The sequence below is a fragment of the Ixodes scapularis genome, unplaced genomic scaffold, assembly GCF_016920785.2.
Source record: "Ixodes scapularis isolate PalLabHiFi unplaced genomic scaffold, ASM1692078v2 PGA_scaffold1__304_contigs__length_218370807, whole genome shotgun sequence".
Taxonomy (NCBI): domain Eukaryota; kingdom Metazoa; phylum Arthropoda; class Arachnida; order Ixodida; family Ixodidae; genus Ixodes; species Ixodes scapularis.
Window position 1 is genome coordinate 151,129,433 of NW_024609846.1, and position 23,450 is coordinate 151,152,882.

At 46.0% G+C, this 23,450-nt stretch overlaps 1 non-coding gene across 1 annotated transcript; it reads left to right on the forward strand.

Moving 5' to 3' along the window:
• The first annotated feature begins 1,285 nt into the window (after positions 1 to 1,285).
• LOC115316949 lies at positions 1,286 to 1,448 on the forward strand. Its single transcript, XR_003917965.3, has one exon. It is a non-coding gene; the product is annotated as a U1 spliceosomal RNA (small nuclear RNA).
• Positions 1,449 to 23,450: the final 22,002 nt, after the last annotated feature.

Sequence of the window (23,450 nt, forward strand, 5' to 3'; positions counted from 1 at the left end):
CAAGGCAAAATAACCCACATATAGTTCACAGCAGGCAGTATATAAGCATAAAAAACATAAAAAGGCCCTAAATAGAAATATTTAATTTTTCTTAATCGTGATCGAGCAATATTTATAGTAATTAGCGATATTTATCAGCCCTGATTGGACCCCGGTTCGTGCGATCCGCAGCCGGAAGTATTCTGCTCGTCGCCACGAGGTGGTGGCGAACGGGAGCACAAGCAGGGAAGCACGAAGAACGTAGATCGTTTGGACATCATAATTTAGCTAAATTGCTTCAGTTATCGCAAGGGGCTCCTCGCATTTCAAGAGAACAAATACCTGAAGGTGTTATAGGAACCCTCAAACGAAGCAGAGCGCATGAAACCTCATGATAACATCGAACTCACAGACTACGCTCAGAAATAAATCGGAGAATTTTTCTATCACAGTGATAAGCCCGGGGTGCCCAAGTGTTCGTCGTGCATGCAGCGCATCCGAAACCACCCATGCTCTACGAAACCAAGCATAAGAAATTATAATGCACGCATAATGCACTCATGGTGTATTTTGTGTTTCCCTTGTTCATCAGAATACTGAGACAAGTTTGAACTCTTTTTGTAGTCGAGGCACGTCCAAAGGTTCTGGAAAATGCTTCATTTGTACGAGCATTCGCGAAAAGTGGTCACAACAGTGACCTCGTTCGAACATACGATCTGCAGAAGAAACTCTCCAGCACGTGATCGTTGCTTTTCGGCGCGTTTGGCTGCGCGTGCGCCGAGCTGTTACCGAGGGCAGAAGTCTATTTCTGGAGGTGGAACTACTATACTCCGTTTCACCTGATGTTGTACCGCAGCGAAGGCTGGAAGCGCGAGCTCATAGCGTTGGCAGCTGCCCTTACTGCACGAGAGCTTGTGCCGCCAAGATCTGCCCCAGAGCAAGGAGCTCGGGCTTACAGCCTTTCCTGCGGTACAACATGAGGTGAAGCAGAGTATAGTACAGATTCTAATGCACGAGCAGTAGACAGAGGCCTTCCCAAGGCTACTGTTGTTAATACTAAGCGCCGGTGCAGTTAGCTTTGCGAATCACATTCATATAAAATTTTAAAGACGAATATATAATTCTTTGCTTAAAATATTCTAATGTGTTAGAGATTGAACAAACCGGTGCAAATCAGAGCGCTTGCTCCTCTCTGGCCTCGGAAAGTTTCGTGAAAATTAGATAAACGCTGTTCTAGTTGCCCAGGTCAGTGCTCATTTTAGGGTGCGCGTCTAGAGTGACGCCAGTTTTTATGCCTGAGCAGAGCATACTTACCTGGTGGTGGGCGGCCCTTGATCAGGGAGGGGGGCGCCCCGGGCGGAGGCCTTCCATTGCACTTCGGTTGGCTAAAACCTGCCACTTTCCCAAACTGGGATAGCTGGGGCATGCAATTTTTGGTAGTGGGGGAGAGGCGTACGCGCCATCCCCCTCCCAACGCAATCCAAAGAAAGAATATAGACCGTCACGTGTTTTTAGTGCATGAGTCAAGTCATGCTCGTATTTGGAGTTTTCCCCCTTGCATGCTCGTAAGCTATTCCGTGTTAATATCATTGGACCCAGAGAAAGTAGCGCCAAGCTTCCCGTCTTCCCGTTTGGACGCAATTTTGGTTCATAATATGAGCATGTTCTCCTTGACCTCTCTAGGGTGCCTACATGTCTGTCTGTCTCAGGGTGAAGACATTCATTGTTGCCTTGAATCTGCCAGCGCGTGACTCTCTCGTGCACTCGGTGCGTGACTTGGGCGGTAAAATGGCGTCTTTGCATTAGCCAAAGCTACGCGCTAGAGCTGAGTGACAGCAGATTGCGCGCGCTCTAAAATGCATAAAAAAACGATTGGGTGGAAAAATGGCTGAGATGTCACCACTCAAGCAAAAGCGCGCGTGTGAATCAAGGCACTCTAGACCTCTCCGTTCTTGGTGAGCCGAACTAAAGGTGCATTCACAGTGGAATTCGAATCGCAACCGCGAAGAGGATCTGTTTGTTTTCATTATCAAACGCGCGTCAAATTGTAGTGGAAATCTGATGGTGATTCACCCGCGATTTATTTGCAGCCTTTTCCTTACAGATTGCGCTGATATATATATATATATATATATATATATTTTTTTTTTTCAACAAAGGAGTCACTTGCAGTTGTGTAGGACGGGCGCTCCGGGAGGGCTCGGGTCACGGGATACTCGCCGCCGATCTAGGCGCACTAAATTTTGTTCGCCTATTGTCCGCCACTACCGGCCGGGCCGTAGGTCGGCGCACGGCACAAGAGTCATAAAACCGGCTTTTTTTTTTTAATGCATAAAGGTTTGTTCACACACTTGCGACTTATTAAGACCGATTGCCTTGGAAGCTCTTAATATCTCTTATGACGAGAGTAGAGTTTCTGTATAGGTTCCCTAGGGGAGCCAGAGTTGCGCGTCTGTTTTCCACGTGCCGCCTCACCGCTATTCGCCGAGATACGATCACGTGAGGAGCCGGATCAAGTGCCGCGCAGGAAAGTAGACGTTGTACGCACCCCGCCGTACGTACCTCTGCTTTTGGACGCGCCGCGCGCCTCGAACGCGGGGTGCCGCTATACGCCGAATTCAGTCACGTGAGGAGCAGGATCAACATGCCGTGCAGCAGAGACTGCGCTGTGGGGATGAACGCGCAACTCTGGCTCCCGTAGTGAGCCTATAGACCTTTGCAAAAAACAGCTCGCTGGCCGCCGCCATTTTGCGACTCGAACGACCCCTATCAGCCAAAATTTTCTGCCACCCACCTGAGCTGTGGAAACCCGGTCAGCACGACTCCCCATCTGCATTGAGTGTTCGGAGTTCGCCGGCTTTCCTTGAAAGTGTTTACTATCTTTGCCTTTTCAAGATGCTTGCGTGTTTTTGTAATCTTCCACTGTGCGAACCAGGGAATGCCAAGGCTCGTAGCCTGCTTGACCTTCGCAGGAAACGAACGAAGAGAGCGAACGTCAAGCAGCCCGCCACGCGGGCCGTTCGACGTTCTTTGGGGATTATTTCCGTTGAAATAATCTCCGAAAAGCCTTCCCCGCTATGTTCCCGGTCTTGGCGATAAGTAGCGATAAGTAGCTGATAGGGAACTGAATAGGCACGTTCGTTCATTTGCCTTAGTGCTGTGTAAAAAAACATCACTCTTCAAAACGTACCCCAAGACAAGCCGGATTCCGTCCGATCGTCGTGAAGTGGCTATCGTCGACATTGTATATTGGATATGCTGTGCTATTTGAGACCTTTCTCAAATCCTGTTCGGATAACGCGGCACCGTGGGGTACGTACAATATATGTTGTTCGATTGATGAGACTCGTTGAATTTCATATAGTGAGCGGGCAATACCCATGCAGTTCGGCTATCCTCTGGTGTGGTCAAATATGTTAGGCAGTTAAGATCTTCGTAGATTGACACGGCAGTGTGTATGGTGCCATTAAAAAGATCAGCATAAAATGAAACAAACATCCCAGTTGCATTTGTTCTGTCGCGCACGGACTCGCCGAAAATAGCTTTCATTTGTTTGTTTTTGTTCCCGCGCCAATGAGTACAAAGGTCGCTTTCTTAAAAAGTGGGGGTCTAAGACAAGTTGGCACCACTCTGTAGCCATTATCTATCCATTGAAGCGGAACAAGGAGCGTTTCCAGTGAACTCTTCTTTCGACTGCGGATGGATTTGAAACAGGCGCATCACGCTTGTGGGAGGAGCTTCTCCTGCCTTCTTGACTTGTAACCGACTATAGTAATATCATTAAAATAACCTCTAAGATAGCATAGCAACTAACATACGAGTGAGTACAAAAACACGTACTGAAAGGCACTATCGATTTCGAAACAAATAAATACACTAGTATGCATCTAGATACTGAAACCGGAATATTAACAAGCGGTAGCACACCCCGAGCGAATGATTTCATATATAGAAGAGTAAATGGTTTGTACACGATGGCAAACTTCAGACTGGGGAAGAAAAAAGAAAACGCGAAGAAAGAGAGAAAAATAACAGGCAACGTCTAGTTTTTGAGGCGTTGCTTTTTTTTTTTTTTATTATTCCTTTGCATTTTTTTATCCCAATCTCAGGTTTACGATTATGTTCAAGTTACACCAGCTCGCCTGCACTCGAAGTATATTTTCTTCGAATGTTTGTCACTGTTACAGGTATGAATAACCAAATACCTGGTGTAAAAATCAAGACACACTAATATAAAAAAAACAATGTTGTCATTAACAAAAAAAAAAAAAACCTTTCACGTCTGTTTTATATATGCGAAACAAATGCAGATGACAACTTTTATTATAAAAAAAACGGATAATAATATTTTTATATGTTGTTTGCCATAAATTGTTCGAATTGTGGGCATCTGCTGTTTAGTTTGTTGAAGGCAGCAAGCTCACCAGTCTTTCATCTTCTGCATATTTATAGCGCTAATTCTCGTGTAGGTATTGTGCAAGTATATATCTGATTTGTTTTTAGACTGCGGTTTATTGTTTAACAAGGTTTCTAGTGACACTCCAGCGCGTTTCCGCAATTGCCTACGTACATTTAAGCCCTTTACTTTAGAGCACTAAGAGCTTATTATGATATCCGATTCTCGTATTACACGAGACGAAAACCCTATATGAAAGGTGGGAGAAACCTAGCGATTTGACGAGGGTGCTTTTTCAAAAAGAGGGGCACTATATTTGCTATTACGGCGACAATCTTTCCACCGCTGGAAATTACGTCCCTCGTTGATGTAGTAGTCGCAGTCTCTGTAGTAGTTGTCGTTGTCGATGTTGTAGTTGGCGCATAGGGCGTAGGGTGTCCCTCGTCGATCTTGCGAAGACCTGGAAAACGATCGCCCGCTGCCCGCGAGAATCAAATCTGGGTCCGTTGCGTGCGAAGCGGAAGCGTTACCACTCAGCCAAGCCATTGCGCTTTTTCTTTTTTTTAGTTACGAAAGGTTTATCTGCATTATTATATACACCACGGCACTATTGTACAATAGGCAGATAAAATTAACATTGAGCTGGTGACATATGACGCGCACTATATACTCAAGACGTCGAGGCAAATTACTTTCAAAAGCAGACACAGTATTTTCTAATTAACGCAAGTTACAGCTCACCTCTGCTAAGACTTAAATTCTTCTCGTCAGAAAATAATAAAAAAGAACTATAGTTTTGTAATCATTTAAGTTAATTATTTTGAATATAGCTCAAATGGTGTCATGTGAGCCACTTAGGTTTTGCACAACTTTGCTCCATTCGTCCTATCCTTCCTAATTTTCGAGCTTGCTCCCTGCAAATACGGCTGTTTTTTTGTTGCTTCTTTTTTTATTTTTTTACGTTTACCGATGAAGCTTTGGCCACACTCAAAGTTACTGGATTGGAGAAGTTGACAAGCTCCGAGAAAAAAATTACGCGCTACCATTCACTGCAGCGTAGCGGCGCTCGTGTTCAAGCCCGCCCGACCCGTTCGGTCTCACTTGCCTCGGTACCCGTGGATACGCCGTGAAACATCGTTTTTGTGTGGGCTCACAAAGTGTAATCCAAAGGACTGTTGCCAGTGTGATAATGTCCTGATTGAGGCAACATTTCCTGGGACTTTCGCGGTAAATTCACGCCCGCCAGGCCTTCTTAGTTTTGGCAGTTTTCCGGCATTCGCACCAAGGCAAGCAGCTTGGAGAAATGGCTGCGTCTGTCGCCCGTGGTTTCCGGCATACGGACCGTTGTGTTTTGGTCCTTTGCGGACTAAACTACTTCCCTCTTCTTGTGTTCTGTGTAAGCGTAAACTGCTGCGCACATACCAAAGCCGCATTAGGATAGAATGACAATTCGAAGACGTCTTCGTCATTTGAAAAAATCGGGCTGTTTCGGTATTTGTATTCGGCTACGTTGAGGCCTACTACTGGTGAAAACAACTGAGTTATTTCTTTCGTATGTTCTTTATGTGTGTGACAACCTCGCTTCCTTGCGTGTGCGTGCCGTTCCGGAAACATGTGACTGGGGGTCAGTTTCAAAGCATCACTTCCGATCAGCTGATCAGCGCGGGTTCGTGTGTGTATATTTGGAGATGGACGTACGGTAGATATTAGAACAGTTATCTTGCAGTACCTGCTACAGCTTCGCGGCAACAGTGCACGAATCGTGACACACCCTGGTTGACTATGTGAAAGGAGTTCATTTCTGTAAGCCTACAGGCACCCATGCTGCTATCCGATCAATCATTGAGTAAAAATCGATGAAATCATTAACGTGCATAATTACAATCGTGACTGCGGCAGAATCTACTTGCAGAAACCATTTCTTTAAAAGAATGCACAAGGGCCGCCGACGTGCCACCGACAGCCTGATTTCGCAATGAAAAGCCAGCGTCCCGAGGTTGCCCAGAGGCCGGCCTTGCGGACCGGGCGGAATGCGATTACAGCGCCACCACGCTCGCGCGAACGGAGGGGGCCCGCTTTTCGAAGCGCGGTTAATGCGGAGCTTGTCAACTGAGCTGATCTAGTAACGTTGGCCACACCTCCATTCATATAGGCTTTTTAAGTTTTATGTAGTCTATATTTACCTAATACGGCCAAGCGTGTTAAGAATGAATTAAGTTGGCTTTCAAAATGCGAGTAACGAAGAATGCACTCATTAAAAAACAAATATCTCCGATGTGTCAATATCTATCACTATCAACTATTTATGTGTAGACATTTCGTCTCGTCTCCTATGCGGGAGACGCCATCAGTGCAGCCTAACAAAACAAAAACCCGACTAGCTACCAGCAACCAAACGCTTGCTTTGTCCTTCTCCTTATCCGTAGCGCTGGTTCCGCCGACTCCTTCGTCCATGGCATACGAGAGACATCATCATCGTCGGGAGACATCGCCGGCTCTCGTTTCAACTTCTTTTTCGTCCTCCGTAGATGTGATGTTAAATGAAACGTTATTTCAGGATGTCGGTGTGCACGTTGGGGAGGGAGGTCGGCCGCGGTCAGAATTACAGGCGGATGGGTCGCTACGAATACACCATGATTCCAGATATTGTCTGGGGCCCCACCGTTGTTCACGTGCCAGGGTCACAGCGTCGCAAGGTCGAAAGTGTGACCAGTCGTTCAGCAATGCTCCACCAGTTCAGTTCTCGATCTCGTGACATGTGTTGCCATCTCCACGTGCCATTTTGTGCTCTTTGAGGAGGGTACTCCGTTTTCGGCCGGTTTCTCCGATGTAACACTTGTCACAGTCCTGACATTTCACTTTACATACAATACAACTTTACAACTCAAAAGGGGTTTTTCCCGGCTCTTAAAGCATTTTTGCAAGAATATATACTCTTCAACTTCAAAGCCCTTTTAGGAAGCCCGCTTTAAGATGTTCCAGAAAAATACAGCATCAAGGCACGCTACAAAAGCACGAGTGAGTGTGTTAGTTATTTTGCATAGTCTACTCTGTTTTCAAAAATACTTGAAAAAAAAAAATCACGGTATTTACGGATTTCATTCAGATGTATTGTTCGACAGTGGGAGCGGAAAAAGAATGTATTGTACGTAGGTGGTATTGTCATGCATTAAGCTTTTTTTTGGAACATCCGAATTGCAATTTCGAGGAGCCGCAAACGAACTTAAAAATACAAATGGTAAGTTAACATATATGACTCGACTTGTTTTGACATTATGTCAGCTATATTTTATACTTCTAAGCAACTTCTAACTTTTCACGTTTTGTTATGTTCCTGCTTCCTGCTTAAAAAGTTTTATTCATAAACACTAAAGCATCTGCCAATTATTAAAGAAACTATTTCTGACATTTGTCTTTGGTTCACGAACATTTATGCATTGTAAAATTTAACAAGAGCCATGAAATCTTTCGCAGGTATTTCGGGATTTCTTTTGAACCAAAAAAATAATGGCATCACGTCTAATTTTTGAAAATAAAGTTTTATACACCCGGGGTTAATTTTAAAGCTTATTGTGAAGATATACATATCAATAACTGACAAACATATCTCTGAGAGCTCCACTGGTTTCGTAAAAAACGCTCCTTCCATGTTCAGAAACAGTTTTTGATAACTCGCAATTGGAAGTTTGGCAGCTCATTCACAATCCTATAAAACGCGCCTAGTGCACAGTATTCAGCGTCGTCCCATTTGCACAGCCTTGTTATGGCCTCGTGAAGCTTCGTTCATTTCATTCATTTGATGATCAGGAAAAAAAACAGAAATTAACCGAAGAAGTCTCGCTTGGCTACTCTGTGTGGGGATGGGGAGTGGGGAACTCGCCCAAGCTCAAGTATTTCTATTCAAACTTGGTGGGCTAGACTATCCGGAAGCAAGACTCGACTGCCGCGCTGCTAGTTCTCGTGACCACTACTGAGCCCACGTCGCAGGCGGAGTTGTGAAAATGTGCTTGCTCCGGTAGCGTTGATTTCTCAGGACTAAACGAGACAAAGAAGTAACGCCATTTCGGGCTATCGCAAAATCCGTTCGTTTTAGCGGGAAACAAACTCCGCCCATTGGCCAAACTCTCCCAGTATAAAAGGCTCTGGAGTGTGCTAGGGCACACCAGAGCCGTATATGTAGAGAGTTTGGCCATTCGTTGGGAAGTATAGGAGACAAATGAAGCGGCGCCATTGGCCGAAAGCGGGCTGGTCGTGTTCCAGGGCGTCTTCAGAAATTCGAATGTGACCAACCAGAAGCCGGAAATAATACCCTGGCGGTGGTCGCGAGAAACAAACCTGATAACTGCATTGGAGTAACTCTCGATGGCTGAAAATACGGTACACGTGATGTTTTAATTACGCTCATCAGAAATGGCGGAACGATCGACATAATCTGTACGCCAAACGCCGAGGGCCGGGAATCTGCCGTCCGAGCGGTCACACTCTGTCCGCGCGAAACAGAGTTGAGCGGCGCATTCGTTTCTTACATCTTTCTGCATGATCATGATGAAACAACACGTGAACCCTATTTTCAACCACAAAGAGTTACTACACTTCACTCTTACGCACTTATTTAAACCATATACGAACATAGACCTTCGATGATCGATCGGCTCAGAACTGTTTCTCGCTACCACCGCTAGGGGATTCTTTTCGGCTTCTGGTTGGTCAAGAGAGCATGCCAAGCCCTCTTTCCGAGTCTGCCGCACGCCCTGGCTCTACCCGCGCCTCCCATTGACCAAACTCTCTACATATACGGCTCTGGGGCACACCAGCTCGGAACACGTCGAGCGAAAGCTCGTGCTGCAGAACCTAGGATGCCGGGTTCAATCCCCACTCCTGCCCGTTTCGATCTGGGTGAGAACAATACCGGCGTGCGGTCGTGTACCACTACTGCGTGGTGCAGGTTAAAGACCCCTTGCTAGCGGTTGCACTGCACTGGCTAAATTTCTCATATACAGCGGGTGACTCGTCGCAACTTTCAAGTGACTGACCAACTACACGCTGTCTAAATGTCGACACAACACCAGTTATTATATTCACCATCAGCACGCGCTCGGCGGTCGCGCACAGAGTTATGACCGTCAGCAGAGCCTTATATTGAGAGAGTTTGTTCAATGGGAGGAGCTGGCGGAAGCCGGGGTGGAGTGGCGAAACGTCGCCTTCGCAAGCGCCGCATATTCCCCCGTGATAATCCTGCGAAGTAAAATGAAGACGAGATTACCTTGAAGAAGCTGCAAACCCCGCAGGGGGTATTTTTTTTTTTTTTTTTTCTGGATGAGGCTGAAAGTACATGAATGGATACTTGTAAGAGACTCATGAAAATAAGCGGTATCAAGGTGATGAGAGCGTTTACTGAGCCAGAAAAGGTGACATCCACGAAAAACGTTTTCTAAGACATAAGCCGAAACTGGGAACATGCGGTGCGTGTTTAGGGTTAGTGTTGAAATTCCCACGGAGCCGAGACCACGTTTTTAATCATCCACACGGCCGTTGCCGCGGAATAAAAAGCGAGATATAGTGCATTATGAAAATCGCTGTAACGTCAACGTCACGTGCGTTAAAGGGATGCTGAACGGAAATCTGGATTCCACAAAACACGCGGCAAAAGCGTGCAACGGGATGCTACAAACACCAAAACATCAATTATGCGGCGATATCGCGAAGAGTGACCGTATTTTTTTTATAAAAGAGGAGCGCATTTGGCAGAAATGTTTACGTCATGTTCTTTCGAGAAGGAGAGGGAACAATCTCGCGCCTTCTCCGCCTCGCCGCCATGAGGGAGCGAAGCGAAGAGAGGAGGAAACGAGATATCTCTACGTCACGCGCCTCGTCGGCCTGATTCAATCTAGAACTCTTTTTCCAAAAATGCGGCCGTCCATTCGAGATATCGCCTCACGAGTAGTGTTGTAGGGATTGTATCGTCCAGGGCCTGCATCTCCTGCATTGTTCTTTGGAAATCCAAATTTCGGTTCAGCATACCTTTAACCTTTCAGTTATGAAGAATTGCGAACTTCAACTCTAGCATGGTGATGTGAAATACTTGAATACATCCCTACTTGGAAATTGCAATTGAATGGTATATGTTAAGCTCATAGCCTCCGCTGGAGGAGTATTAAGAGATGTCAATCACCGCGCCCAAGGTCACTGAGCCAAGCTTTGCCAATTGCGTGCCCTTATTTTCTTCCCATTGTTAGCAATTGATGACCAAACTATCTACATGTACGGCTCTGGCCGACAGTGAATACTCCTTATTTTCGGACGCAACGCCACTGACCAAGAACTTGAGGCCAGATTCCGGAAACTTTTTTACGACAAAAAATTCGTAAATTTATCCTAAGACAAAGTTCCGAACTTTTGAGTGTTCCCGAAGGAAAATGTTCGTAAGTTTTGCGTAAGTTGCGACGAAATCCGTAACTTACGCAAAAGTTACGAACACTTTGCTTCGGGAATACTCAAAAGTTTGTAATTGTGTCGTAAGATAAATTTACGAACTTTTTTCTCGTAAGAAAGTTTCGGGAATCTGGCCTCTGATTTGTTGCGGTGTAATTTATAGCACAGAAGCACGTGTTTTCTTTCAATATCTCCTTCACAAAACGTGACGTAGCTGGGGGTCACAGTATTCCCAGTGACGATACTTGAATAAGTATCATGCATTAATTGATCCCGAGCATTGCGTGGCCACTCAAATTGGGGTCGCGATAATTAATAGCTCGACAATCATTCCGGTAGTGGCCCCGGTCCTATCGCTGCAACGGCGAAAATAACCGAACCGCAACAATGTCTGGAACTCAGCCCGTGTCCTGTGCTTTGCGTACCAAAACGTGTGGCTAAGATCAACCTTAACGACATGTGATCGGCTCCAGGTCGCCTGGCCGCTTGTTCTGGCTGCGAGTTGAAAGTGTTAACGCTGCTCGTTTCTTTAATTTTTTTTTCTACGACTTTTATCGCGTATGGTGAAAAAATAACACGGGTTTTATAGGTCATTTACGTCTGGGATTCGTTGTAAGTTGTATTCGCGCAAAGTACAAACATTTTTGCATCGCCCTTTTAACATATAAATTAGCGCGTAAATTAATACCTCAACAATGTTGTGGATGCTGCCTGGAGCGACGACTTATTATATATAGCGTCTTCGTTTTAACGTTCTTCGACAGTCTGTGTTGACATTTAGGAGGGTGATACCTATAGTGTCGATTACGGTAGATAACGCGTCGCAGTCACAACCTATCAAATAAAAAAAATAATAATATATACCGCGATATGCTTCGGAGAAGCGGTGAAATTCTCAGGTGAATCTTGGGCTAAATAACAAATTTCTAGCGTAACCTATGCTCCGTTTTGAGATCAAGTCAGACAGCAGCCGCCGCTACTTTCCATAGAGTCAATACAAAAAAGCTCGAAAAGTGCATTGTCACGGCAGACGTCGTGTTTGTTGCAAAAGGTAACTTTATCTTTTGGACATTTTTTTTTTTCTCTTCGGCAAGAATGGGCATTATATTTGTCATCTGACAGATGTCTGCCTACGTTAAACATCACCAGCGTCGTAATCTACAAAACATTAAAGACATCACCGCCAAAAGCTGCAATTAAATGAAACGAAATAGATAATGAAGAATCTAATCCGTTTGAAAATGACACTCAAATATAAGGCCAGGGCGTTAACGCAGTCCCAAATGAACAGCGAAGATAAACCCGCCCTAGCGGAAAATAAGTGTGAACTTGTTTTTTAAGAAACACAAATAAAAAACCACCATCAGCAACAAAACCCCATGTTTCAGTTTGAGGTATTTATTGCAGTTGTTTGGGCGGGCTGCGTATATAGCGGAGTGGGGTGGGGTGCAAAGGGGGGGGGGGGGGGGGCTCTAATAGTTATGAGGCGTTGCTTCTTCTTCTTGGTTGCTCTGTCGCAGCCGAGGAACAGCAACAATGAATGAAAAGATGAAATAAAGATGCAATTAAGGCATGACAGCTTCTTCAACAGACCGAAGTGACTTCTCTTTTCTTCACTGGAGGCTGAGTTTTGACTGCCCTGCATTCACTTAGACCAGGTAGCAAGCAATGAATCTTAAGAAGAGAACAACGAATCCACCTCCTGAAAGGCACATTTTCAAGCGGATTACTCTTCCCTTCGCGTAGCGTCCCTTTCTGCAGGTTTCGCAATTTATTACCGCCTCTAAGTTCTGATCTCTTTCGGAGTTTTGAGAATTGAGTTCAAGCTTACTTCAGGAAAAAAAGTTCTTGCTTTTAGCCATATACTTCTATTTTTTTAATTATTCAAAATTCCTCGCATCTCATTAAATAGGTATTATCGCAAGGGAGGGGTAGTTATATATGTATATATAAATAAATAAATAAATAAATAAATATATATATATATATATATATATATATATTTATTTATATATACATATACATATCTAAATATCTTTTTTTGCCAAATACAAAACGCTCAGAGGAAAGACACGAGAACACAAAAAGAACAAAGAGTGAGAAATACAAGGAGGGTGTGCAAAGGCACGAAGCTGGGAAAAATATAGAAATTTTATAAAGCCTTTTTTAACACGTCGTGTAAGAACGACATGGCAGGCGTTGTGGCGATTATTTCTTCGGGCAGCGAGTTTCAGATGCTTGTCGTCCATGAAAAATAGACTAAATCAACACACCCGCTCTCACGCCTTCATGATGAGTAGTGGGGCGACAGTATGCATTACGTGGTTTTGACAATACCGAGGAAATTATAAAATATTCTGCAACAAAATATTAACCGCACGAACTACCTTCTCTAAAATAATGGAATTAAATCAAGTTCTGTATCCAACTGAGTGCATTTTGTCAAACCTTAGATTTAACCGATGCAAAGCGCACTGCGCTGTTTTGAACTGCCTCTAGCTGCACCACTTTTAAGGTCTGTTCACACGATGCATCTTTCAGGCGCGCAACAGTTTTGCGAAACTCAAGTTTCGCGAAATGTGCTCGTTCACACGTACCGCTTCACGTGCAACAACGATGACGTTTAGACTCGCGAAAATAGTTTGGGTGTTGACCATAAAGTGGCGCTTCAGTTGAAAGCCAACATCATCATCATCACCATTAGCCATTCAGCATCGTGTTCTCCATCTCCCGCCATATTCTAAGAGTCAAAACGGAGGCGAGCTGGTGAACAATCATAATTAAGAAATAAAACCTTAAGACAAAGAAACAAAAAGGGACATACATACCACCGTCTTAAAACCAGCACAGCATACAGCTGTCATTTATTTCCATTTACTTAATTTACTCTTAAATTGTCAGTTACTAGTTGTTGAATTGTCATTTACTGCCATTTACTTTATTTAGTGTCGAATATGTATAATTTTCATGCAGGCTGACAAAGAAGAAGACTGTTGTGGAAGTAAATGAGAGCTGTACGCTGTGCTGGTTTTGAGACGGTACTGTGTACGTCCCTTTTTGTTTCCTTGTCTCAAGGTTTTATTTCTTAATTATGACTAAAAATAGACGCGAATTATCATCATCACCAATTACGTCTTCATCCATCGCTGGATTTTTTTCCAATATGCTACTCACTTTTCCTTCAGTGGTGCTTGACGTGCTTGCGGAAGCGCCGGCCGTATCCATCGTTCGTGGTTTCGGTTTTTTTCGGATTTGTCTCGGCTACAACACCGGCAGTGAAGTGGTCTTCTCAAACAGCTCGCTCCCCCCTCAAAGGCCACGTGAGAGCGTTTCTGAGCGGTCATTGGCGGCGCCCCCAGAGTGATTGACAGGACTCGGCATGCATCGTGTGTCACACGATGCATTTTTCTCGCGCATCTAGTGTCGCGAAACGTAGTTTCGCGAAATGGTTGCGCCGTCTGAACGAGTCCGAAAAGGACGCGCGCATCTAAAAAAGGTTGCGCGCACACCTCCTTTCTGGAGCGAGCTTTTGCTGAAACTTTGCCGAGTCCTGTCAATCACTCTGGGGGCGCCGCCAATGGCCGCAAAAGTGCTGCCACTTTTGTTGCGTGAGCTACACTGGCCAAGGTTGAGTAGTTTCGCGTGGCTCCTGGAGAGCCATGCTGCACATGCGCGAGGAGCAGTGACGTCACACGGCGCACAGGTGGCGCGCCGGAGCCGCCGCCGCCGCGCGCTCCGCCGCCGTCACGCGCGCCTCGCCGATCTGCGCGTTCCAGAGGAGTGACGTCATAGCCGCGGCAGACGCACTGGCGCCGCCGCGTGCTCAGCTGCGCGCCTCTGTTGCGCAGTAGCCAAGTCTCATGCTGCACTTAAACCGCTTGATAGCGCCTCTCATTTTGTGCGCATGCGCAGAGGTATCAGTGGGGGCATACATATAGCGGGGCGTTTGCCAGTGTGGTATAGCCATGGAGAAGGAGAGCGAAATTGCTGCTCAGCGGCGCAGAAGAGTGGAGAAGCTTAACTCATCGGATCCCGAAGTAGTTGCCTGGCAATTAGCGGTTGAGCGTAGGAAAAACTAACAGAAGAAGACTAAACGTGCTGCGGAGACACCGGAGCAAAGGGAGGGACGTCTAGCTAAGCGGCGTCGCCAGGAGGCTGAGCGAGGTGCCCGACCATCTTAGCAGCAGCAACAACAAGGCGCCGTCGATGACGTCAAGGTTCGCCGATTGACTGACTCATATAATGCGTATACCGTGTGCGTGTCATTGAAGCAGCAGTAAGCGTGATAATCAAGCTAATCCTAGACAACCAGGAAAGCTAAGAATAACCAGCTGCACCTAAGCTCACGTTACGTATATCCTGGTATAGCCGAGCTGAGCCACTTAAATTTTTTATTGTAAAGTTGGCCTTTGACGGAGCTCTCGAATGCATGGAGCCGGGCGAAGACGGGCCCCATTTTGCCATCGAAATATTCACGAAAGTCACTTATATCTTTTTTGTACGACATAACGGTCAGTGCTGACATTTTCTGCATTGTATCCGGACCGGGACCGCTAGCGCAATGTTGTGGAACAAAATTATTGTGCTTCGATGTGTAGTTTATTTTTACGGTAAAGAACACAGTGCAGATATTTTTGGGTCGCAATGTAGCTCCATAAACAGACACCCAGCTAGCGCCTGCGTTACTGCGAGCGCCTTTCGTAGCGTCTCACACGCCCAATGTTTACTCTTGTATGACGCCAAGACGTACGCGTGTGCTTCTTCACCACGTACACCAGCGTCGTACTTTTCAAATTCTTTTTTTGAATTCAGGCTTTATTTTTTTAGGTATACAATGGAAGACTTCCAGACAAAAAGGTATAAGCAGCTTGACGGGGTCTGGAGTCCCGTCAAGCTGCTTACCAATTTCGGCGGTTCGGGGATCCAGTAACGATAACGTAATGCACATGTCTCGTCTTGAAGGTGGTGTCGCTCCGACGGACGTTGTAAAGAGCGCACTTACCTTCATTATTATTATTATTTTCTCTCACCTGGTGCCTCAAACACACTTCCCATCAACCACACGCCCGCGAAATTTTTTTCTTTTATTTTGTTTTAATTTTTAGTCCAGGAAACACATTACCGTCGTTCGCCTTTGTGCAAATAACTTAGCGAGATGCGTTAAGGAACCGACTAATGCGGTCTTGTCCAATCGTCCACGGTGCTTTTGACTCACAAAGTAAACGAATAAGATAATAAGTACCGGCTCGGCAGAACCGGCAGCTCAATCCTTACAACCTGCACATTACACACAAGTACCATATAAATTTGAGCACCTCGTCGTAATGACACTTATCTATCCGCTCTCTTTTTGTCCTATCAACGAAAAGGAACACCTAACGGAATAGGGCACGAAGCAGTGCCGCACAGAAAGAATACATATATAGCGAGTGATCGTTGACATTTTCTGGACTTTGTTTTGTCTCCTTGTCGGCTGGGGGGACAAACAGCCGTTGGTTTGAATCAGGGTACTAAGTGGCTCGTTAATCTGATATCCAAGGTCTTCGAGAAAACCCGCGGAGGTAAACAAGAAGTTTGGTGAACAACACTGCGGAATCCGACATCATTATCTGGGATTTAGTCGTATCAGATCGGTAGTAAGCTCGGATTCGAGATCCTTGCTCGGAAAACACGGTGCCGTCTCCATTTTCGACTGCCGTTTTCTTCCGAGTCCGGTGCAGGTTTCCGATTTGTCTTCTGTTGCGTTCACAGCGCTTGGTTTCGGCGGGCTTAAGTAGTTCTGTTTTATCTACTCTTCTTTACGTCGTAAGCGATAGCGTTCAAGAAACAGAGCTTGGAGGTCTCACGTTGTTTCTACGGTAGTGGCATTGCCTCCTGTACACTGACAAGGCCTGGCAGACCGCCACGAGGAGCGGCGGCCGCAATTGGAAGGGAGAAGTGGCAGACAACGGTTGAGAGGAGAGCCACGTGAGTGGCGTCCCGATTTGGCGACACGCCGAAACACACTTCTTTCGAGCAAACAAGTGTATATCGGGTCCTCGCCGCTGCAAATGCTGTGCGCTGACGTCCAGGTTCCCCGAGAAATGCCTCTTTGATGCTCTGTGCTACCAGATCGTCGCACCGCAAATCTGCGACCGGGCACTCAATGGCTCCGTCGTCGAACTGCCAGGCTTTGTGAATCGAGGAGGCTATGGTAGTAATTGGGGCTAAAGTAACGCCGGTTTCGCAGTAGACCCAGTGATGGAAATCTTCATTTCAAATAGCATTTCTTATTTTTAGAGGCACGTAAGAAATAATTGATTATTAAAATCAGTTTTGTTTTTGTTTAGGGCGATATCTAACATTTGCCAGTTGATAAATTGAGTGTCTGGGCATTGAATATTCATAGAACATCTAGCGGGTCCGGTCAGAGTTCTGTCATACTACAATTTACTATGCATTTCGGTAATGATAGAGGCTCAGACGTTTTTCTAAAGCCGGGGTCCCAATGCTCATACATCATACCAAAATGACAGTCTGAAAGCACGAGTCACCGCAATATCCGTGGTTCGAATGCCGCGTGCCAAGTTTCCTCCTCGAACTCATTGACATTTGGCATTCAAAGCGCAGATCTCGCGATGACTCGCGTTCGAACCTCTGTGCGGTCTGTTTTTGTATGATGCACATGCAGTGTGACGTGTGGCCCTTCCATAACAATCTACAGTGCTTCGGTCTTCTTTTTGTTTTAGGGGCGAAGCTCCTTAGGGTCTACCCTTGTCCGTCCGGCGTCCGTGCTCACACTGATCTTGCTGGTGCTCGTGCTCGTGAGCTCCAGTGCTCACGTGCTCACGTGCTCGTGTAGGGAAAAAACAAAATGATGAAAAAGAAATGTTTGCGCAGTCGACAAGATTCGAACCTGTGCGGGGAGACCCCGGGTGGTTCTCATTTGAACCCGTTCGCATTTCTACCTTCTCGCTTTAACCTTCCCATTTCAACCCTACGCAAAACAACTTTCCTTTATCTCCTTTTCTCACTTAAACCGTTCTTAAAACGAACTTTCGCGTTTTGGCCATTCTCAAAATGACTTTTCTCATTTTAACCTTTCTCCTTTGAAATTTTCTCAAAATATACTTTTTGGTTTTGACCATTCTCAAAAAGACTTTTCTTCTCATTTTAAACTTTCTCCGATTTCAAACTTACTAAAAATATACTTTCTCTTTTTGACCATTCTGAAAACCACTTTTCTCATTTGAACCTTGTACATGATCAGGCTAGGGGAAAGCAATGACTTCAGCATACACTCGCAGGAAACCGAAATAAAGGAACACATGACATTATGAAGTCCAGGCACCTGAAGCTTTATTACGCCTTGAAATGCTACTTGGAGAATGACATCTAGAATGCATGCCAATCCACGGCATGGCGGACGATACATAGGCGTATACAATGATCGTAGATCTGTGCGATCACTCCGACACCGGTTGTAAATAATTCAATATCCTCACAGGGCATGCTAGATGAACAGAATTTGTATCCGATGATTCACAACTGAAATGAAGAAAAAAATTTGTGCCTGGTAAGAAACCCCTCAAACCACGCATCACCACACCCGCACATTTCAAAAGAAGAAGAAAAAAAAATCGCCGCAGGACCAGTTTGCTGATGGCAGAATATCCCTTTGCGACTTTCTAAGGAGGGTGAAGGCATTCTCTGGCCTTTGAATGGACCGTTTTTTGTTCCTGCGATCATCTTAGATAGTTTAACGAATTAGCAACTTGTGGGAACAAAGCTCCAGAATAAAGCATTACCGAGCATGGGATCGCATTGAGGTGCGATGACTGATTCTGTGACAAAAAAACAAACAAAAACGTTTTGTACTAAGCGTCTCGAGAAGAGCCGCTCAGTAGCCTAACGATGAGCCATACGATTTGAATGACATAATGCTTTGCGAATCGCTTAATTGTAAGGTGACGGTATGGAAAAAAGAATATTTCTGTGAACATATTTCAAATGCAATGTATCCTATGCAAAAGGGTTAAAATGATCCATGCAGGGGTGGGCAGAGGATTGTTTCCCGATCCCCTGCTAGTGATGCTCTTGAGTGGTGGCGGCGGCGCATTGGGAGCGACGAGGTGCACAGTATGGCGAGAGACCTGCCGCAGCTGTTGCTTTGAGATGCTGCCAATGCGCGTGGTATGCGATCGCCAGTTAGCCTTGGTGTGAAACATGACATGTGTTCGCATCGGTGCACAATGCACAGGTAGTCCATGAAAATGGATCGACGGACATGTTAGAATTGTAATAATATGTACAATGGCAACTCTGGCGAAATTTTTGTTTGCGTGCGTGTCTTGTTTTAGATCTGGTTATTTTTTGTATCAAATAACAATTGCTAAGGAGTAGCCGGCAATGTTATTAACAGTGCCAACATCTCCATTATTTTTATTCATTTATTTTTAGCACAGAAAAGGAGACTGGTTGAAATTACAAGAGCACTCTAAAAAGGTTGAGACGCCACTTACGTGTTTTGAGATGGAGTTTAATTAAACAATAAAGATTTAAGTACGCGGGCTCAACCGAGAAGGGCATGAAATAGTAAGGAAAGGTGAAAGCCCAAAGAGCGTTAGGTGATTGATTTGAAATACGGTGTTCAAATGAGAACGTGTTCAAATGAGAAAGGGTCGAAACGCGAAAGGTTAAAACGTGAAGGGCGTTTTGGGAATGGGTTGAAGCGAGAAAGGTTCAAATGAGAATGGGTTCAAATGAGACGGGTACAAATGCGAAAGGGTTGAAACGCGAAAGGTTAAAACGCGAAGGGCGTTTTGCGAATGGGTTCAAACGAGAAGGGTTCAAATCAGAATGGGTTGTTTCGAGATACACCCGAGACCCCAATATATTTCTAGTTCATCGCCTTAACCACTCGGCCACGACTGCGGGACGAGTAGGGGGCTCTGAGATGTAGTAGCAACTCAAGAGCTGGGGTTTCTGTCATGGATGAAACGTTGCATGTAGCCGCTCAACGTCTATACCGGAGAGGGCGCTGCGGTCAAATAAGTATCTAATGGCGTTAAACTTTGCATGCATTGGCTGAATGCTTATAGACGAGAGGGCGCTGCGGTCAAATGCTCAAATGCGTATATAACCACGTTCCATACCACACATTCTTTTTCTGACATGGATGGAAACAAACGAAAGGCTCGGCATGCTGCGGCTCAGCGTCTATGCAGACAAGCACCGCCAGAGCTTCTCCCCAATCAACATCATTCACCACGTGGAGATGCGGTCAATATTTTTTTCTAATTTCGGGGTTTATATTTTACACAACTATGCAATTTCAGTTACCAACCGTCCCGGAATTCGCGGGACTGTCCCGACTTTTTATTGAGAGTCCCGAGTCGCGCATCGTCCTTGTGGGGACAGCTACAGTATTTCCTCGAGTACCAGCCGCACGTTTTATCAATAAGGCCCTTGCGTGAACTTTAGTGTAGATCCGACATACAGCCAATCATCGTGTGCTGTGTAAAACGCGTATCGAGTAGAGAGATAGAGAACACGATTCTCCATAAAAAATGCGATCTGAGAAGATAGCATTTTCGCGTGGAGACTTTAATAGACCCTTTTCAAAAGTCAGAGTCCTCTTGTGGCAGTATAAAAAGCTCCATTATTTCCGCTCTAATGGCGGTGATAGGAGATCATGCGCGGCTAAATCAAACACCCTCGATTCCGTGCATCGAAGGTGACGTGAAAGGACCAACATCTTTTCCTTTTTCTGCTCTATGCTTTCGAAGACGTTCGATTTTTCTGGTGTGGAGAAACAGTGTAGTTCCGCCATTAGAGCGTCGGGTCTGGCTCTGCACAAGGTGGGTAGACTGACTTTCGTAAAGGGTCTATTCTGTTCCGTAAATCGCTGCCATTTTTCTGCCAATCGCGCTGATTCGTTATCCCCGTGCTCCGCAGGAAAGCGGATCCATACTCTTTCTTCATAAAGAGCGCGGCCATTACTACAGCAAATAGGGTATTCACCGCATTCGGCGGGAGTTGGTACCACGAAGGCGCCTCTTCAGTTGGCGCAACAGTAGACTTCGGGCAGCGGATTTATTTGCTCTCCGGCAACACTCAGTGATCGGGTAGGAAGATTTTCTTTCGGGATAAATACCTGTAGTACGTTTGTAAGAACCCGAGTGCATTGTAGAACGTAGCACAACTAGCAAAAGCCTGGGAGACACGAGGAAAAGAAGAGGTAAAACGGAGGCGTGCAGGGGTTCGCCGATGCACTCTTAAAAAAAAAAAGGTATCGATAGTCCTCCCTAAGGACAGGAACGGTCTTGCAACCTATGTTCCTTTAGAAAGGAAAAAACCTTCGTCCCTGAAGCAGGGGAGCAAATAGTTCCTCCGTCGCCTGCATCTCATTATGACGGCCCTGGATCGAGCAAATCGAGCTCAATAAGGCTTAACGAGGACGCTACGTCTCTTGCACGGGACGAGAGGAGCAGCAAAAGAAAAGCGTAACACGGGCTTTCCGCGAACTGTGTTTATTTCCGAAGCCAGATTCCCTCCGCAAGTACAGAAACTTGCGTTTCGAAAGCAGTTACTCAGCCTTCCCGTTGCCAGCACTGTGATGTTAAACGGAGACAACCGATTCCCGGTTACTTCGCGCACTTTACGTCTTAACTTTGCTGCTCCTCAGGTCACAATTCCTTCGTCAACCGCACATCACAAAGGAATGGCAAACACATCCGCTTAACCAAAAGCCGCTTTCAAAGGAACAAACTCGAAGCCGCTGTTTATCGCGTAGCGTGAAAGAAGGTTAAATCGCTTGCCGCCATTAGGCAGGGTCAAGCAGAGTAATTGCAAGTAGCTAGGCTAGGTGGCGCTAGGTACCGCCCCATTTATGTTTTAGAAAAAAAGAACATTTTTATTTCCGCAGGCCATCTCGCGCTTCGCTATCTTCGGGAACCTGTACTATACACCAGAGCCGTAAATGTAGAGAGTTTGGCCATTCGTTGGGAAGTATAGGAGACGAATGAGGAGGCGCCATTGGCCAAAAGCGGGCTGGGCGTGTTCCAGGTCGTCTTCAGAAATTCGAATGTGACCAACCAGAAGCCGGAAATAATACACTGGTGGTGGTCGCGAGAAACAAACCTGATAACTGCATTGGAGTAACTCTCGATGGCTGAAAATATGGTACACGTGATGTTTCAATCACGTTAATCCAAAATGATGGTGGAAGGCTGCGACTAGCGGAACGATCGACATGATCCATACGCCAAGCGCCCAGGGCCGGGAATCTGCCGTCCGAACGGTCACACACTGTCCGCGCGAAACAGAGTTGCGCGGCGCATTCGTTTCTTACATCTTTCTGCATGATCATGATCAAAACAACACGTGCATCCTATTTTCAACCATGAAAAGTTACTACACTTCACTCTTACGCGTTTATTAAAACAATATACGAACATAGACTTTTGATCAGAACTGTTTGCCGCTACCACCGCTTGGGGATTCTTTTCGGCTTCTGGTTGGTCAAGAGAGCATGCCAAGCCCTCTTTCCGACTCTGCCGCAGGCCCCGACTCTGCCCGCACCTCCCATTGACCAAACTCTCTCAATACACGGCTCTGCTATACACACATGTACACACACATACGCATACTACAACATCAGGGCCGGCTTGCTATTAGCGCCGAGATGTTTCGGTGGCGCCCTCTTATGGTTTCTCTCCGTGACGTCACGACTGGGATTTGCCTCGCCGTGACGTCACCAGTTGGTATTCTGGCTCCTTACCATCGGGTGCAACGACGAGTTAGATGGTGTGTTTAGAAAGCACAGTAGAAGCTAGGAGCCGTCGCAATCCGAAAATAACACCGTCAAAGTTGACAATCTGACAGTGCTCATATGCCCATGGTTTGGCCATCGTGGAAAGCTGACCACAGCGACGCTTTTGGCCGCGCACATCGCTAATAGACGATTTCAAGCTGGGCGACTGGCCGCCGCCATGTCTCTGCTCGAGCAGGCACGCCCGTGCGATTACGAGCTTGCCAAAGCTACGTTCACCCGCGCGTTGCACGCGCTTGCACGCATGGGGCACCACTTGTGGCGCCATGCTTGCAATTGTCTATACTCTGTTTCACCTTATAATGCACCGCAGGAAAGGCTACGAGCGCGAGCTCCTTGCTCTGGGGCACATCTCGGCGGCACAAGCTCTCTTGACTTAAAAGCGGCTGCCAACGCCATGAGCTCGCGCTTCTAGCCTTCGCTGCGGTACAACATAAGGTGAAACGAAGTATAGAACCAGCGTCTCGGCTGAGACTGGATGAAAGAAAGCACTGCCAAAGCCAGCGCACGAGCTGAGCGGGACTCAAGTTGCGTCTCAAGGCGCTCGCGCGCCCCAGCCTTTGCAGTGCTTTATTTCACCCGGTCTCAGCTGAGACGCTGTTCTAGCAAGCCGGCCCAGGTGAACACACATTGAGCGCACACACATGCATGGCTCTTACAAACATCACGAGCTCTGCTTTTCCGTCTTTTATACTGGTCGTTTTGAACGTACGGAATTGTTCGGTGACTGCGTAAGCAATAAAAAATATTCCCAGCGTGTTTTTTTTTTTTTTTTTCCAGCAATGTCATACCCCTGAGAGTATTTTGAATGGCTCAGGGGATGAATTTCTT